Source organism: Mycteria americana, chromosome 6 (assembly GCF_035582795.1).
Source record: "Mycteria americana isolate JAX WOST 10 ecotype Jacksonville Zoo and Gardens chromosome 6, USCA_MyAme_1.0, whole genome shotgun sequence".
NCBI lineage: Eukaryota > Metazoa > Chordata > Aves > Ciconiiformes > Ciconiidae > Mycteria > Mycteria americana.
The window spans coordinates 21037374-21056843 of record NC_134370.1 but is presented as its reverse complement, the minus strand read 5'-3'; positions in this window follow the sequence as shown (position 1 = coordinate 21056843).

Genomic DNA, 19470 nt, shown 5'->3' with positions numbered 1-19470 from the left:
GCAGAGGTCAGAAGCTGTTGGGAAAGCTCTGAGGCTGTCCTGGGCGGTGGTGTGAGACCCAGGCATGCACGCGCTCACGCACACATGCTGGCCGGCATGCTACGGTGTTTCCCAAAGGGCTGTGCAAAAAATAACTTGAAAACGGAAATGGTGTTGTTGAGAATATTTTCAGAATGCAAAATAAACTCTGGTCCAAGAAAAGGTATTACTTTGGAAGGAAGCCAGAAAGCAAATACACCCATGGCCTGCAATGACCACAGCTTCTCTCTTCTGATCCTGGCTGGCTTCTAGCCTCCTCAGGGAGTGCAGTACTGATTAAAGAGAAGGCCAGCAGCTTCTGTTCTTATTTATCTCTACAGTGAAAAGATCAGACTGTCAGGGTACTGGGCTTGAACAGTGGTTTGGCTTGGTGAATAGAGAGCCTGGCAAAAAAATCCCACCCTGCACTTACAGGCTTCCTTGTGAAGGGGAGGAGGAGGAATGCTGCAGAAAAATGCGCTCACTGAACAAGAGCAAAACATGTAAGATCCATCTCTTCTCCAAATACGAATTCACTATACTCATTCAAGGATATGGTTATTCTAGTAAGGAAGAGCCATTTTTATTGGATTATGTCAAAGCAATTATCTTTAAGAGTCACAAAAAGAGGAAACATTACAGGATTCATTCAGGAATTTTTCCAAGGAGTAAATCAGTCTGTAAATATTATGTAAGCATCTTCAGTCTGCTCATGCTACTGGAGTCAAACCAACAACGTGTCCTTGCAAACAGACCGATGCGCCATTCTTTGTGGTGAATGGGATTCTCTCTCTTGATTTAAGAAGTCTTAGACAAAATCTTAGCTCCTTTTAGTTAAGGATGGCAAAAAAAAAAAAAGGCAAAATAAGAAACACCTCAGTGAAAACAATCAACTTGGTGCAAAACTGCAACACTGTGGTATACTTGTCTCATCCACTTGAATTGCTTGCAGAGACTCCATCTGAGGTCATAAGCAGTGTTTTCCGAGAGCAGCAGCTTTCCAAGTATGATGCTGCGTATTCTGTCTGTCTGAGCCTCTCCTCTACTGCTCTTCCAGGTGGCTTTCACTGGAGAACAGCCAGCCTGCATGGAGGTTAATACTGCCTGGCCTTCAGTGATGCCCACTAGTGGGTGCTCCATCTTCCAAGGCTTTTTGACTTGACTTCACAATGCTCCATCACTGGAAGAGGTGGAGGTGGCTTTTCAGAAAACCTGGACTTAGGCTTGTGTATCTCAGCTATGACTGGCCTTTGCAAATCCAGACAGGTGGCAGCAGCAGGACAGGGCTGTATCTAGGGAGCAGAGAGGGCCTGATGTAGTTAGAAAGGCTGGTGGAAATACTTTTAATGAATATGAAATAGTTGTTTTGATAAGATACCTTTGAAAAAATAATCTCAACATGAGCGGTTTTGCCTTGATGACAGCACAGGTGAGTCAGGCAGAGTGTTTTGTTGTCTGTGTTCTGGGAGTGAATGACTTTTCAGAGCCCTGACAAGCAGTGCACACCCAATTTTATTGGAACTAATTAGCCGCCAATGGAGGAGTGTGTTCAAAATGATGTATTCCTCTCACTGAGCCCAAAGAGCTGCCCTTGTTTCACATCTGTGTCTGATTATGTCTCTTGAACTTTAAGGCAGCTGTCTTACAGGTTCATTTTCTGTAGGAACTCAGGAAATTACTCAGGAAAGCCACTGACACTACCTACCACTTACTGCCAGATCGCTTTCACTCCTCATGTGAAGAAGCCTATTACCGGGAACTGTTGGCATGCAGCATGGTCAATGGCAGCCTAGCAATTAGAGTGGAATTTATAAAGAATGATTGCAATAGTCCCTAAATGTTACCAATTGATGCATATTCTCATGGTTTATAGAGCAGTCCCCAAAGACTATGGCCCTTCCTTCCCACCGACAAATAATAAGGGATTCTACAAATTACATTGAGATCACAATGGGATTGATTAGGTGTAAGGGAGATAATATATGAAGGAGGATGTAAAGTGATACTTACTTGCAGATCATTAGTATAGCGAGGGACTTGATTGTCGTAATAATGACTCAAAATATTGGCATTGTTTTTTGCTGTGTGGAACAGCCTTCGAAGTACGGCAAAAATGACTGTTTCTATTAAAATGATTAGATTAAAATGACACTTTTAGATTAAACACTAATAGTGTCATAAAATGACACTTTTAGATTAAACTTTTAGATTAAACACTTTTAGATTTAGACACTTTTAGATTAGATTAAAATGACACTTTTTATTCCATTTTAATCTAGAAAAAGAAAAGTGACTTGGAACAACTGAAACTCATTCCTTGTCTGGTTATTTTCCTGATAAAAATGAATTGAAGGACAAAAGGTGATTTCTTAAGTGTCTTGCCAACAATTATACAGCAATTGTTTCCAAAGGGCATGCAGCCCACCAGTGTCGACTTGAATGAGAATTTAGGGCTTCTGATAATGTTGGATGAGTCTTCTCAATATACTGCTTTGGGCTATGATCTCATCAGATCTCAATGCTAAGCAAGAGTCAATCCTACCAAAACTTGGATAGGAAGCAGACAAGAACAGGTGTTTCAGGAATTGGTGTTGGTTTATTGAGATATGCTATTTATTAAATCAAAGTCCCAGCAAAGTTCTACAGTCACTGTGCTACTGAAGTTGCTGAGGTGGCGATGTAAACACCAAAGTCCTATTTTTCTCGTAAAAGGAAACCATATTTTTTTAAAGCATAGCCTGGTTTGCTTAGACATCCTTGCCAAATAAGCTTTGGTAACTTTTCTCATGAGTTTCCTTCCAGATTTCTGCACTCTGTAGCTATGATAATGCTCTGTGATTCAGAAGACAAACAGATCAGAGGCTGAAATATGCTTATATGAAACATTGATGGAATGGATCAGAAAGGTAAATTTGTAAGAATCAAGGGACGGTGAGAACCTGTAGAGCTACCGCTGAGTCTGTGCTGGCCACAAACTGGCCACATACAAGGGTTGGGTCCATTATGTAAAGTGTAGTTGTGTGTAAGTCATGTGTGTGTGCTGGCATGTAAACAGTAGGTCTTCTGAGTACTGCTGAGTTATCTAGAAAGTAGGAGTGTGTGTTCCACAAGAGAGATAGCCAACAGCATTAATGGTTTTTTAATTGTGTTTTTGTTGTTCTTTCATCATGTAAAAACCCAGTGTTAAGTGAAAGGAAGTGACAAGAATATAAAGAAAAGTCTCATATGAAAAAATGTGACTCTCAAATTAAGATCCTCACAGGAAAGTTCCTGAAATCACCATTGGTACAAGGAATAGAGACAAAGGTGGGAGTGGGGAAGAACCTGATTAGCAGGAAGGGGTAAGGAAAAGTATAAAAACTATATTCCATCATAAAATGAAGAATCATTTAAATGCCACCATTTTTCTAGAAAGTCACACAGATACTATTTGTTCCTGTTCAGGACATAATAAATCATTCAGGGTTTTCATGTCTTAAATTTTGTTCCTCAGATTCATTGCACTGGATGTCCCTTCTCTCAAATTAATAGTACAAGTAGCCTTTGACATTGCTCTCAAAATAGGTCATGAATTTTCGATATTTGGTGGACAATGCTGTACCGATAGATGTTTCAAAAGCTAAAGGAGGAGGATCTGGGGGAGTGCAGACAGATAAAACTTTTTGATCCAGCTCTGAGTGACGCGTGTTTGTCTGTAAAATATAGCTGGGAGGAGGATGAAATTGAGTATGCAATTTGCTCCATCAAAATTTAAAGCTAGTGCTGAGGTGCTGGGGTCTGGCCCTGTGCCTGCTAACCTTTCTGCTGCCTTCAGAGAGAGTGGGATGAGTCTTTGACAAACACCTGTCTGGAAGGACGCACTGAGAAGAAAATTCAGTAACTCGAAAGCTTTAATGTTGACTGAAAGATGGCATTCAGTTCATGGATCTCACCTCTGAGTAACTGCAGGCTGGCACACCCCATGGTGCTGAAGGAGCTCAGTGCTCTGGCAGGCACCAAGTACTCACAGGCGTGAGCTGAGGCTAGTGTAAGCCTCCAGCTTGAGAACGTGTCTGGAGAGCTTAATTTCGTACTGCAACATGTGATGTTTAGCTGCAGAGATTCATATACTTGTCAAGATGGGATCTGTTTTCCTGCCTCTTTCTATCTCTTTGACTTTCATCTCCTTTCATCAGATTTCAGTGTGTATCTCTAAGCTAAAATTGGTGCAGACTTGGGCTGGAGAAAGGCAAGTTAGGGCTGTAACCCTGAAGGGCAGCAGAGGAAAGCTGAGGTGTGCATGGCTGGCTTTGCAAATTCCCCTTAGCGCGATCAGAACTGAAGACGGACTGGTGGGGGACCTCTGCGGAGGAGGGAGGTGAGGGTTTCGGGCTACAAAAGGCAGGCAAAAATGAGAAAGATAAGTCCTTTGAACTGTCAGATGATTTGCCTGATCAGAAGGTGTATAGAACAGAGGAAGGCAAGCCCAAGTGACCAAAGAAGAGGTCCAGAAGAAAACAGCATCGTTAGTCGACCTGTGTGTAACAGGTGCTAAAAGCAATAATGGCTCCACTGTTTGGGTTGAAAGTGTGTGGTTAAATCCTCCTCTTACTTCTTTAGTGGTGCTGGGGACAGGACTGGGAATAGCTCCTCTTGCCCTTCCTCTATGGAGCCCTGTATAGGGGTACACGTTGGCTATGGATATGGTTATGGTCAGTTTCTACAGAGACGGGGGACTCCCGTCTTCCTAGCTGACTGCGACTAAAAGTGGTGAGCCCTACTGCGGTGTAAATAAAGGGAGAAACATCTGCAAAAGAGAAGAATTCATGGATCCAGTCACAGTGATCTGGCTTTTAAAGCTTTCGAAGATTTCCTGGAAGCTAGAGAGCTGTAATCAGCCAAGCCTGAGCACTGGACAAATGCACTGCACTGTTTGGGTTGGGTTTTTTCCTCTTTTCTTTTAATTTTAAGATTATTTGTTGGAGGGACAGACTAAATTAAATCAAATTGCCAAAAGACCACAGGGGAGCTATAAGAGGTCTTTTTTAAACTGAGTACATAAACTTTAGCTCCCATTGGTTGGGCAACTTTGGAGTCTTTAATCTTTGTTGCTGTTTATTTTTCATAGCTGTCACTCTCTGTAATTCTAATTATTGGTTTTGTTAGTGGAGTCATGAAGTGTCCTGTTGGCTCAGAGGCGGATGCTTAGGAACCTTAAGCTGACTGGCTGAGTCGTGACAAGTGCATATCACTCGAGTCTCCACAAACTCTTCTGCAGGATTTGAAACAGCCTTGACAATTATTTGGCCAGCTGAAAAAGAGACAGTACCAAAATTAATAAAATGTGTTCCAGTAAAGCAATTTCCTTTGCCTTTCCCTGTCCTACTTCCCTACTTTATTTCACCTTTTGTCCCCACAGAAGTTAATTTTAAAATTAAAGAGTGCATGCTACACGATACAGCTTTGGGTTTTTAAGTGAGCGTAGAGCTGAAATCAGAGAGGCAGTGGGAATTCAGTTTGACCTCGGTAGTTGCCAAGCATGTAACAAGCACGTAGACACTGCACAGTCACCAAAGTGAGCTGAAGAGGAAGTCTGATATCGCAGATGGAGCAAGGGTGACTGAGTGGACCTGGATCCACCAGCTAAGCAGTGTGTGAGCTGCCCTTCCTCTGCAGGCTTTGCACCTTGCAGTGCACACCCGGGCTGTCCAGCTGATGCTGCTTTTTCGTAGTTTTTTAAGCTCCACGCAAAAAATGTATTTCAGATTCCTTTCAGAGTTCCCCTCAAGGAAGCAATCTTATCTAAAAAAGTCTTTTTCCTACCCTCGCAGACTTGCTGCTACTTGTGGGGAGGTGGAAGAGGAAGTGGGGTGCAGGGGGAGTGGCAGAGAGGTGGAGTTGCAGGGGATCTTCTTGGGCTGATGTCCTGCATTCCTGACTAAATTCCAAATACCCAGTAGAGAGGATGAAGACTGGGGATGGTGCTGACTTCACATGTTGGGGTTCAGTGAAACTCCCTTGACTGCATTGGATGATGGTGACAAAGAGTAAGGGGGTTTGCAACTCAGATGGTCACTGGATCATAGCTTAACAGTGACTTTGATGTTGATGCCAGTAATTGGTGTGGACATGCTTTTGGACTTAGGAGCCCAGCCTTTACTTTCAGCTGTGGTAGAGGTTGGTATGTAAGTGCCTGTGTGTTGACTTTTGCAAATACTAAGAAGTCCCACAGTCTTACAGTTTGCTGTCTGTGTTGATGCTGTGCTGCTAAATTTAGGATGTTCCTACAAGTCCAGGAATTAGTACTAGCGTGCTAGTGTAACAGACATTTAGTTATCACATGGAGCTGCTATGACTGCAAGCAGGCAGAGCCAGAGATGTAAATCTGAATGAGTATCTCAGCTACAGGCAGTGGGTTATTGGCCTCAAATGGAGGTCAGATTCTGGTCCTGGATGTCTCTGCATGTATCAGCGTGACACACCAAATGCTTTTAAATACTCAATGTACTGATGTGTCCGGATGCAAATGAATTCTTGACTGTCTGTACCTCAACTCTTGGCCACAGCATGAAGATGTTTGCTAGGCTTGGTCCATCATACTGAAATTGCCTGGGTTGTCCTGGCTGTCTATCCAGATACAGCTGTTAGGCCCCACCTGAGGAAGTATGTCCTTGTGTTAGAGACTGTCCTGTGTAACTGTAACCTGCTGGTTTTGCACTTCACTGCAAGCTTAGCCACTGGCTTCAGCCAATTATCACCTACTGCTGGTACAGGACGGTCTAGCAAAGAGGACTTTACTGGGGACATCTAGAGGTCCAACAGCTAATGTCTGCACCCAGCTTACAGTCCTGAGTGTCTAGCGTTAGGTCAAGCTAGATCCCACATTTGCTTCTGGTGCCCTGGCTGTATGAAGTAGGCTTGTTAGTTGTTATTTTTCAACACTGCCAAAGCATTTAGGGATTGTCAAGGAACCAGAGGGTGGACCAACAGAATTCTGGATATCTACAAAGAACTTTTAGCTGAGGTTAGTTATTTTCCTTACTTATGTGTTGAACATGCATAGCCCTAGGCAAGCTGTGATGAAGAGCAGGCTGGACAAACAACTAATGCTGCTAATATTGACCCAGAGCTCCATTTAGCTTTGCAGCATGCTTTAAAAGGAAGCAATCAAAAGAAAGTGCTATGAGATCCTGAAGGCTGCATGTTTGTTTTTTCACATGCTGCTCAACTTGGGAGGTGAAAATACCCATCAGCTTGATTTCCTCTTTCTCAGGCATTGGTCAATTGTTGATGGCTTTGCATTTTCAGTGCTGGAAGGGCAATGTTGAAATACACCTTCAAAAGATAATGAAAAACATTATGGTTGAAGAAAGTTTTGGATGTTTTTTAAAGGGTCTTTTTTTTGCCAGATCACATTGCTGAACCTTGTTTTAAGATTTTTTTTAATAACTGGATTATTCCTACATGTGATTGTCACTCATCACCTCTGGTAATGCACAAATTGTCTAGCAAGTAATTTTCCAGTCTACAAAGTGACAAAAAAATCTACAAACTGGATTTTGCAAAGCTTTTGCAGCATGGTGATGCTTTCTAGACAATGGTGTATAAATATAATTTCCAAGTGAGACTGCTGTTATTATTCCCAGATGTTCCAGTTCTTTAGTTGCCTAAATATAGTTGTTGGTGAGGGGTTTTAGGCTTTCAGGGCAGAAGGTCAGCTTGAAAGGGACTTAGAATTGTAAAATAAGCAATTTCTGGATTTTGAGCCTTATCAGCTCTCACTTTGAGTGTGATGGGAAAGCCTTTAAGCTGCTTTTGTCAAGCTTGGGAGATAAAACTGGCATTTCTGGGGTCTCTCTCATAGAAAAAAATGCTGAGGTCTGAGTCAGTTTGGGTCACAAGTTCCATTGGTGTAAATTTGCCCCACTGTATTGACATCAGTAGAGCTAACGTGATTTGCTCTGTATAGGTCCTGGCATCAGTACAAGTATTTTAACTTTAAATGGGAAATGTCAGAAATACAGACACCCCCCTGTCTTGTCACGTGGGGAAAAGCAAGTGAAGAGATAATGCCTTCTTTGGAGCCATGGCATTCACATCCTTCATTTGAAGAAACAAACCTAGGCTGATGTGGGGTCAGCAGCAGAACTTTGGATTTCAGTGAGTCTAAGGGAAAGCTGCACCCAATCTGATGAGCTGCAGCTTGATCTTGTGCCACACTTCAATATTTATATACTGAAGGCTCTTTGTTTAATGGAAAATACTGTCCTTTTCCCATCATGACTGTCATGTAGCCATCTGTGTTAGCTAGGCTTGCACCTTTTACGTATCATAAAAAATGTGCATATTGTAGTTTGATATGTTGGAGCATAAAAACAAGGTATGTGCAGTGAACTGCACTGTAGGAAAAATGGGTTGTGATCTTGTCATTAAAGAAGGCAATGAATGTGTGGAAAAGGCCTTAGCCTTGGCCAAAGACCTTATTCTGACTCCTACATCAAAAGGACGCTGACTTTGTCATTCTTATGCACCTCATTAAATCTGAACCTTTGCTTTAATTTTGCGCTTTCTTGTCTCATCCGCCTTTCAGGTCCCTTCTTCCTTTCTCATTTATAGTGAGGCATTCTCTAGTTTATTTTAAAATCTTTTCTTGTAGAACTGTAACTGGACCCCTCCCTACCTGACCCTTCCTCTTCCTCTTGCATCTCCCTGTGAAAGAAGGCAACTTTTCACCTATAAACCAAAAAGAGTTAGCCAGGAGCATCTGGCAGAATCACTCTTTTCAGTCAAAAGGTTATGACAAACAAGCTATTTTCTACAGAAAGCACACATTTTTCATATACTCTAAAATTTCACTTACTCAAGGATCTGACTTCTGTCCAGAAAAAGAATTCTGACAAATTTTTCAGCCAGTCCTAATTTTTCTTCATCGGGAGTTTTTAACCAGTCCTAATTTTTCTTCATCAGGATTTTATTTTCTCCTCCACCATTTCTCTTTCTATAGCCTCTTGAGCAAAATAAGATCCCTATAAACATTTGAGTACTAGATGAACTTTCCAACCTACGGTATTTAGGTGGATTAAAAATAAGGTGAAATAAGTTTGCCGGTGCCCTATTTTTGACAACTCTGGCCTAGACGCTTCCTTTATAAGTCCGTAAAGGCCTTGTTATATGTTTGTAGAGTCAGCAGAAAAAGCTGGCTTTCCTCATAGCCTGAACCAGTGCAATCCTGAAGCTCTCTGAAGTCACTGAGATAAAGACCAGGCCCTGAGAGAGAGCACAAAAAGTACACTAAATGCACAGCTCTGGCCCTTGGATGCATCAAAATCTTTTGAAGCAAGTGGCAGAGGGAACGAATAGAATCCTGCGCCTCCATCCAGACCACACCAAACAGCTCAGCATTGCTCTCGGCTGTAAATGCTGCTGTCAGGGATGAATTCTGGTGTGTCCCCATCACATCAGAATATGCAACATCCATGTCCGAAGCCCAGCCAGCAAGGCCATCTGAGAAACGTGCCAGGCTGGGGAATGAGGAAAGGCTGTAGGGCTTTTTCTTCACAACAGAGGGCAAGGTTCCTCCACCCCTCCTCTGCCAGTGGGATGTCAAAAGGTATCTATATATGCAAATATTTTTAGGTCGCTTACTTCCTTCTAGCTGGTATCTAAGGACCACAGGTTTGATCACGGTGTGGGATACGCCTGTAATACTTGCAGGGTATTGTGTAGTTTTCAGTCTGTCTCTCTTTATCTTGAGCGAACAGCCTCATCTGGTTTCACCATGTTTCTTTTTCCAGCCTGGGCTTTTTCTCGCTTGCAGGGTATTGTTGCTGAGGGGAGCTGGGAGACAATCAAGTGGGGAATATAAACCAAACCTGGGAAATGCAGGTAGTCTGTTTTAAACAGACTTATTCCCTGGGAGAAGAGCGCTGCCTAGTCAGTAAAAACAGTTTCTAGGGTACACAAGATGAAAAGAATTTCTCTATGAGAAGATTTCTGGTAATTTAATTACTACTAACTACCATCCAGTGCTGCTAGCGGAAATGGTTGCAGTTTTCAGCTAACTTGCTGTGAAGACTGAACGCGGCATGAGGGTAAATTTAATATATTCTGCCTTAGTGATTAGTGTTTGTGTTCAACTTTGCAGCCTTTAATGGGAGCTCTGTGGCTGCGTGCTCTCTGGTAGCACTGGTTTCCATGACAGCTTCTGTGTAAACTATTTTTCACACATGCTTTATGACTTATTGTACAGCACGTGTTGTTTAGTTTCACAGCCTGTGCTACAGTTTTCAGGAAACCTGTGACTCTTTAACATCTACATTGCAAGGAGCAATTGCCTGCCATAAGGAATGAGAGAACAATGAGCAATCCATGTAGGAAAGGTGGGGAAAGCATGCTGGTATGTTAAAAATTTGGATTTGTCACATCAGAATACAGCTGGCAGGAGTGACAGGCTCGGGAGCATCTGTGAGGCCTTGGACTTGAAGGAGCTGATTGTTAGTGATGGCTTTCTGTCGCTTCGTGAACTCACCCATGTTAGATTTTCAGTCTCCATCACATTCTCCAGACCGCTTGTCCAGTGCTGCCTGGGGGCTGTCTCTCATGTGCATGCCTGCTTTGTTCCCATGCCCCGTTTGTCCTGTATGAAAAGCTCCTCACTCGTGCCAGGAAGACCTTTCTAAAAATACCAAGGGAGAACTGTGCCAGGCCAGCACTTCCATGCACGCCTGTGCTGGGTCAGTCTTGCTACCCCGGCTGAGTTCTCCCCATGTCTGTGCTGGGGAAACCTCTTCTGGGAGCAGGAAGGTGCCCAGCCTTGTTCCTCTGCCCCCCAGCACATGGGCAGCTTGGGAGGAACAGCAGCTGCAGCTTCTTTCGGGGGGTTCCCCTGCCGAGAGCCTCCCACTGTGAACCCACGGCAGATGGGGTGGGTGGGAGCACGTGGCTGCATCTCTGACTGAGGCTTCCTTGGAGATTGCCAGCGTCTGAGCAGGGCGGAGGCTGCTCTGCCTCGGCGCAGCCGAGGTGGGTTGCTATCTGAGAAGGATGTACCAGAAGACAGAGGTCAATGAGAATTTGCCTGAACAGGATCTAAGGAAAGTAAAAAGGCAAGCCTGCAATGATGCATTGAGCCCGGGGTGGGTGTACGTGCTCTGCCTGAAATAGAGCAGCCAGAATTGGAAATGGTCCTTTGGCCAAGTCCCTCAGAAAGGAGCTTTCCAAAGCGCATGGTGTGCTTGCAGTGAGGCAGCGGTGGCCCTTGCTGGGTCGGAAGAGAAAGCCTGCCGCTGCCTGCTGCCTCCCTCCGAGTAACGCCTGACAATTAATGCTGCGGCAGGAAATAGGTGGGAGATTAACAAAGGGTTTGTTGCTGAGCGGATTGTGTGGCCCCGTCAAAAGGAGCTGTAATTCCCACCCAGTCTGATTATTTCTGCCATGGACTAGCCCTGTTACTTGCTTCCCCTTTCAAATAAGGTTAACACCTTCAAAAATGTGGAACTTGCTAGAGACTTGGAGTCTGCTGGAGCCAGTGATTTCCACCTCCCCTGGCGGGGTTCTGTACAGTGTTAAGAGCTGGCAGGGTTCAAGGGTGGAGGGGATCCTGGTCTTTAGATGGAGAGCGGGACAGAAAGACAAGTGACAGAGAGCAGCATTCCAGCCTGAGATGGGCTCATTTGTCATCTGCCAGGTACCTGTTAGATCTTGCAGTCCCTGGGAGAGAATTTGTTAAAAAATGAAAAGCTTTCTGGTGTCTGAAGATCAGCGGACCCTGATGCAGGAAATTTTGTATACCTGACTAACCTCAGATAATTTAAAGAAGTAGAGATTGCAACATAAACCACTTAAAACCCAAGACCAGGTCAGGAACTGTTTCACACCCAAAACTGTGTCTTCTTCCCTGGCACCGATAAAGCCTCGGTTTTGTGTTCCCCAACTCCCATGCTGCCAGACTTGCTGCTGCCCCAGCTCCAAAGGAGAGATACAAAGTCTGTGATGACTGTTTGTGGTTAAACATGGTCATTGAGAGGTGCTGGGTCTTCCAGTAAGCCTGTACCCCATCCTGGCCCTGACTCCACCGGGCACCCATGCCCTCCTGGTGAAACTTTTGTCCCAGGTTTGGAGAGCCTGTGGGCAAAAAGAGTCCCATGGGCACTGGAATTTACGTAACTTGTGCTAAAGCCTCTTAAAGTGCGGTGTGTGTGCTTGAAACATGGAGGTTATGTCCTGGCATGCTGGGGGGAAGGTCTAATGTCTTCTCTTCTTGGGGCACCTGGCAAGGTGCTGCCCCATGTGGGTGCCAGGGCAGGATGGGGGGGCGGGGGGGATGCTGCTGGCAGCACTACTGGAAAAACACAGGATTACCTCAAAACCTACCTGCACAAGATGCCCAGGCCTGGGAAGAGGAGAGGACAAACATCTCAGAAAGGAGTAGTGTGCTGGGGGTCTGTGGCTTTGGGGCTAAGCAGCATTATGAGGTGGAGTTTGGGGGAAAAGAGGGGTGAGACTGGGGGGACAGGGACTGCTCGTGGGAACGTGTGCATGTGGGAGGGAAGGAGGTGTGAGTCGGAGGACCGCAGGGAGGTGTGGGTGCCAGCAGGTGGGTGGGGGCTGTCTGGAAGCGCCGTGCACAGCAGGGTGGGCTGGCGTGTGGGAATGGAGCAGGGGCTGCTTGTGCACGCGGTGGGTTTCTGAGCGGGAGCAAACCGGGATGAAGCGTTCACCAGCGCTGGGCCAGCCGGCAGCTGGGTGGGAACACAGGCTGCGCTGGGGCAGGGCAGCGCAGCGGCTGCAGGGCGGGAGGGAGTCTGCGAGCCTGGGGGGCTGCAGGTCTGCAAGGAGCAGCTTGTGGCCACGGCGTGGGAGCAGGCTCGTGGCCTCAGAGCCCTTCTCCTTCTGCTTCGTTTCACTGTGTCTTATCCTCAGGGCAGTTGGCACTGCAGCCACAAGCTGTACGTGGCAGACCCTCCCGGACAGCTGGGCCAGGGAAGCTCTATTCATCGTCTTTGCACTCAGGTTGGGAGCCCAAAATCATGTGTGGCTGCAGCTCCACCCAGACAGAGCTGTTTATTTTTCAAGCAGCTGGGAGATGCTGTGAGAGAGGTAGGTAAAGTTCAGCTGGGATTATTTTTAATACCCTGTGTCTAGAGGGAAATTCAGAGTTCCATTTGATTAGAGCTGCTTTTTCCATCCCAAATGCGTCTGCTTACATTGCGTGAAGTCCTTGCCATTTTCTGTACCTCCCCATCCATTTCCACCCTCCCCTTTTGGCTGCCCCTCAAAATGCTCAGTTTGGGGCCAAGACCCTGTGGCAGGCGATGCACTGTGCCTGGTCAGCAGGAGGACCCAGCCCCGCTCCCCTCCGTACTCTTGTGAGCTCTCTTTACGGCTTGTTCCCCATCTGCCATGCAGCATGAAATCTACCTTCTAGCAGTCAATTCATCATCGTACTTGGTGACAACACAAAGCTCTCCTGTTGAGGTATCCGAGTGTGTCCCCCGGCTGAGGTACTACTTTACACAAAGCTTGGGGAATTAAGCTGTATTACTGTATTTATACTGAGCTGCAGCTTTGCTCTGGACCGAGCGAGTCAGTAAGCGTGGAGTCAGCAAGTGGGCTAGGCTGAATGGTGGAGGACCTACACTCACCTCCTTGTTCTGCCTCTAGCCTATGTGTGACTTGGGTTGACTCACTTTGGCTACTCTTGGCCTTTGGTTCCTCGACTGTAACGTGAGGCTGACAATACTGCCCTGCCTCTTGGGGATGCTGAGGAGATAAAGGCATTAATGTTGGTATTGCTTGCTATTACTTGCTATACTTGCTGTTAAGGAGAGCCAAGTAAATAGTAGTGGGGGGTTGATGGATAGCCAGATTTTCCCCTCACTCACATCTCTACCCTCTGAAACCACTTGGATGTCACCACGGCCTGATATTTGTAAGCACTTGAGTGTGTGTGTATGTGTATGCATGACACTACAGCTTCTCTCTTACTGGATTCAAAACAGATGTTGAGATGACAATTTGATCCCCTCCTGCTCTGGCTGAGCTGAGTGGGTGGAATCTGGGCTGTAGCTCACAGCAGATTGTCCAGCCAAGAATCTCCAGGCCTTTCTCTGACATTAACAGGACCCCCTGGAAGTTTGGGAAATGTTGCTATATCAATGTGCGGCTGGAGAAGCCAAAGCACATGAAACAGAGCAGGCTTGCTCAGCGTAGGACAAGCTGAAGCATGGTCTGTAAGCCTCTCTTCCCTGGCCAGACCACTAGATGGAGACGTCCCTACCAGATTTGTGAAAAATGCAGGTATTTATGAAAATATATTTCCCAGGGGTTTCTCAAGGACCTGCCAGTGAAAGCGCAGACATTCTTCCCACTGGTTTCACAATGAGTCAGATCTGGACAGTGGTGTGGGGAGGGGCTTCTTGGTTTAGTAACAGGGTATGAGGAGCAGCTTTTAGAAGGATTGCTCATTCTGAGCCGTCTCTGTTTACTGAGTACCCTCTCTCCCACCCTGGGAAGAAGTCCAGCAGCGTGGTTCAGAGCTCCCGAACATCTCGCTCGCTAGTGCACAAGGGTGCTCTGCCACTCTGCAAATCACAGGGAGCCCAGAGGTGGCCACGCTTGCAACAGCAGTTCATGCAGCTCTAACACCTCTGTGGCACAGTAGTGGTGATATCCCTAAGGCCCGGAGCAGCTCGTTTTCAGCCGCCTCCACCCTGCATCTGGCAGCTTGCTTCATTCTGCCTCAGCACAGAGGATCATAAATATGAATTAGTCTCTACCCAGAAACTTAATTTTGCTTAGACAAGAATTCTTCAGTTTGGAGGGAGGAAAAAGAAGGCAAGTATTGCTCTGTGACTTCAGCTGTGCCTGGTGGCTATAATATCTCACTACTTTAATGTACATTTGACCTTACTTGCCTCTGCTTTCTGGACTCGTTCTTCAAGTAGAAGGATATTAATGACTTTGACTTCAACATGGTTCTCCCTTCCCTCTTTCCCCCCTTTTTCCCAAGTCCTGACAGTGAGGTCAGACATAAACTCTGAATCAGTGTCCAGTCACAGACTGGTATGTCTGTCCCTAATGTTCTGCAAAGCTTCAGGCTGAGATGGTTGAGGTTGCTGTGAGTCACTGCAAGAGGACCCGCAGCTCTGATCCTTTGAGGAGCAAATGCGGGAGGTACTCTGCTTCTTAAAGCCCAACAGTAAGCAGTGGCAAATGTGCAAATTCTGTCTGTTCTTATGGAAGGTGAATCTTATGTGCACTGAATCACAGATGTTAGAAATACAGAGGGTGCAGGTTAGCTAACCCCTCTAGCTGCTCGCCTGTGGCATGCTGGTGTCTAGTTCTGAGAACTGCTATTCCCACAGAGGAGGAATTGTAACGAGTGTATGGCTTCTAATACCTGATTTGGCTCCACACCTGGTAGCTACATCTTATTTCACAGAAACCAGGAAAATAAAATGTATTGCTCCAGAAGCTCAGATCCCAGGGTCTTATACACTAGGTGAATTGTTTGTTGCCCTTTGCAGTACAGAAGGTCCAGGACACAGTTTTGCTGTCCTGCAGTTCTGATCTCATCCAGTTCAGGGCACAGGCACTTGCCTGTGACTGCATACACATGTGCCCACCACCAGATTCAACGCAGTCCACTTGCTGGTACGAAGTGACGAACTGTGACTAAATAAAGGAAGCAAGTGAGGGATGGAAAAGTTTGGGAAGGTGCTGGTTTAGGGAATACAAGCATTCAGGAAAGTGTTTGGGTTTTAAGTTTAGTTTTGCTCTTAAGGCAGGGGGAGACTTCTCTAAAAGTGATGTCTGAAAGTTGAGATTAGGGATCAGGGGCTGTGCAGCCCACTTCCCTAGCCAGAGGTGAATGGGTGTTAGTGGAGGCACACAAAATGTCCCACAGGGTTGTGTCACTGCCAGCATGGAGGTTGCTTTCACTGATGCATGTTGGCTGGCGATCCTTTAAAGTCATTGACATATCTGTGGATGTGATGGAAACCCCAACATCAAATCTTCTTCCCTACTGGTTATCTTTTTGCGGCATTCTCATGAAGGGGTGGATTTGCCAAAGGAGAAGATATGGCTCAAGGGGCTGCAGCTGCCCTCCACCCCAGCTCTCCTGACTGATTAATGCAATGCTCATACTGGAAGACCAGTCATACAGTGGTATACCTTCCCCCATGTCCAACTGAAGACAGAACACATGCTCAAAATGTCTATACTTCTCCTTTCTTGGAAATGGAGTATAATTCACAGCCTTAAAATACGAGCTGGAAAGTTGTTAGGTTTTTTTTTTCCTCTTCCTTTTTTTTTTTTTCCTGTTGACAATGCCCATTGGCAAAAGTCCATCAAATAACAGATGAGGTGATGAATGCAGCTGGAGTTCAGCTCTAGGGTTGAAGTTCCCCCTGTGTTTGCCTTTGGGTCCTCGGGTACATGCATGTCTGTAGGAGGAGTAATATTCTATAGAAGGAGTAAAATCTCCCCAGCTTCTGAGGGATCTCAAAGTGCTTTGAAGCCTGGAAATAAAATAAAACAATTATGTTCAGGAATTACTTTCGCCACTGTTGAAATGCAGCCCCACCTCTGGGACACAGCAGGGAAGCCTATTTACTGTCAAGGCTGTGCAGCAAAGCAGGGTACAAAGGGAACTGAATCACCAGCAGGAATGTGGAAGGGGCTAGACAGCACTTCCCTGATCATTACGTGGCCAGGATACCAGTATTGGTGTCATGCTACTCACATGTATCAAAAGATCACCAATAGCACAAAGAAGACTTCACTGGCCAAAAGAAGGTACTTGGCAGTGGCACAAGTCTTCTGATGTTGGGCAGGATCCTGTAGGTCTGACGAGGAATGAGGTTTTGCCCTTGATTTGTGTTGGAGTTGGGGCAGTTCAGCTTTGCAAGACCAGTGATTCAGAAATTATTTGGGAAAACACACTCCCTATTATAGTACCCTCCTTGGATCCCTGCACATCCATGTTGGGCCTTTCCAGAAATGGGGTCACTTGGGAGACATGAATAGATGTGAACACACTGTGGTCCTGCTGCAGCAGGGCTGCAGATCTTTTTTATTCTCTTCTCTTAATTTCTAAACAGGACTTTCCAAAATGCTGTCAAATTACGAGCCACTGGCAGTCTCCTCAAACCTCCTTGTACTGAGCTCAAAATCCGAGGATAAGGTGTACTAAAACCCCAGAGTATGACAGAATGCGTCCCTAAAGTCCTGTCTGTTAAGGAGCAATTAATCACTACGGAAAAAGACTTTGTGACTGAAGCTTTAGAAGTGAGGAAGGAATCATGGTCAGACTAGTAGAAGCGAGGGACTGGAACCCTGAGTTCAATGCTCAGCTTTGCTACTGGCCTTTGAGGTGGTTTTGAGCAAGTCCTTGTCTTTCACTGTGCCTCATGTGTCCCCCCATCCCAAAATATTACTGACTTCATCTCTAAAATGTTTTGAGCTTGAGGTATGATCTGAGTGTTGTTATTCACTCTCTGGTGGCACCGGAGTTTCAGAACAATCTCTTAATATAAACACTCACCTCATCAAGTTGAAAAGAAACTCTCTCACTGTTTTCCCGCTGGGTAATAAACCATTACACTTGTTGGGTTTTAAGGTAAAAATTAATGATTTCCTTCCTGTTCTGAAGGAGGTTCTACTTCCGGAATCTGGGAAATTCTTTTCTTAAACATTCCATGTAAATATAATTCTTTTAAAAAATAATACGCATGGCTTAAGTCATCGTAAACACAATGGTTATTGTATATAAAAGAATTGGGGCAGTATTTTATAACTAGGTAAGTGCTATATTTAAGAAACTGAATAAATCACGTTCAAATTTGCTGATGTTAAAAATGTCAGGTGCCCCCGGGGAAGGTGAAGAGGGTGGGCTAAGGGCCACGAGCGGCTGAGGAGCAGTCTCATAGAAGTATTGCAATACAATATGGAATTCATTTTATTAAAAAATAATAAAAAATTGAACATTGTTTCATTGTTTCCTGCACTTGCGATCCCAAAGGCTTATATTGTCCTGATCTGTACTGTAGTCCCAAAAGACTTTCAGAGATCCTTCATAGGAAGCAAACTTTTACTTATTGTTTGCAGTATTATGGAGGGCATTTGGGGTGTGGGAAGGACATTCCTGGTAGTAGATTTTCTGGAAGCTCCACCTGGCCATTCTGGCCACATTTTTGCTGAGGAAAGACCTTTCCTTTTGAAAGCCTGGGCACCTTACATAAGATGTCAGCATGGCAAAGCCCCAGGGAATGTCAAAGTTGTAGCATAATGCGTAGTTCATGCTGAAAGAGAGACCATGTTGTGGGGGCCTGGTTCCAGCTTCAGAGTGAGTCAGGGCTGGGTTTCTTCCTCCGAGAGCAACCAGATCTAGCCCAAGAGAATGGGAATTAAGAGGAAAAGTCAAATTTCTGTGTGAGGAGGGGAGTGTTTCATGACTCTCCAGGAGCCCTTCAGTTCTGACCTGTTGTGGATATGTGTGGTGCAGACATTCATTGTGCAGACTAGCTCTGCGGCTCAAGTCAGTCTGAACCCTTGTGGGTTTGTTTCTGGAGAGCTATACAGTCACTGATATAGGCCAGGATTGCTGAAGTTGTTTCAGCGTTGTCTGTGAACAAAATGATCCCAAGGGAACTCGATGCCAACTCCCAAAGCACCCACTTGTATGACTTTGCAGTGGTGTGGCACAGGAGGACTACTGGGGCTGCTGGGCTGCCTGCCAGAGCCTGAGAGAGGAGCTCAGTGGGTCAGCAAACCCCAGGTGAGCATCTCCATTAGCAGCTGAAATGCTGTGATATGTCTTCTGGTGGTAGGAATGACCCCTCTGTGTGAGCCCAAAGCATGCCACAGGCTTCGTACTGCCTACAGAAGATATATAGCCTTTGCTTGAAACATTGCACCTGTAGCCCTAGGGCGCACTGCTGTCTGGAAGTTACACTGGAAACAAGGTTCACAACTTTCCGTTCAGCTTGAACATTCCAGCCTGGTCATTTCCATGGACTTGAACTACGTTAAATAGTATTTGGTGCCAGCACTGGCTCTGTGCTGTTCTGTTCAGCATATATGTCTCTCATTGTGTCTCGTGGAGGGTGCATGCATGCCATCCAGTGCAGCTTAAAAGACTCGTCCATACAGAGATGCTTTGGTTTTATTTAATTTCTAATCCATCAGCTGCAAAAACAATGTTTGGGATTGTAATCATAAAGCATCAGTGGAATGAAGTTGTTAGAAACGCTCCATTCTTTAAATAGAAAGCCCGCACTCATCTGATGTGCAGTTGGCATCACTTCTTAAAAGGATGAACTTTGCCCCGAAATTATGAACAAAACTAGGGCATATGAAACTTTCAGTTTAGAGTGAGTCCAGCCAAGGCTGTAACCAAATCTAAAATACTTTTTTGTGCGAGTAACTCCTACTCACCCAAGGAGCTCTGTTCACTTCAGTGGCATTGCT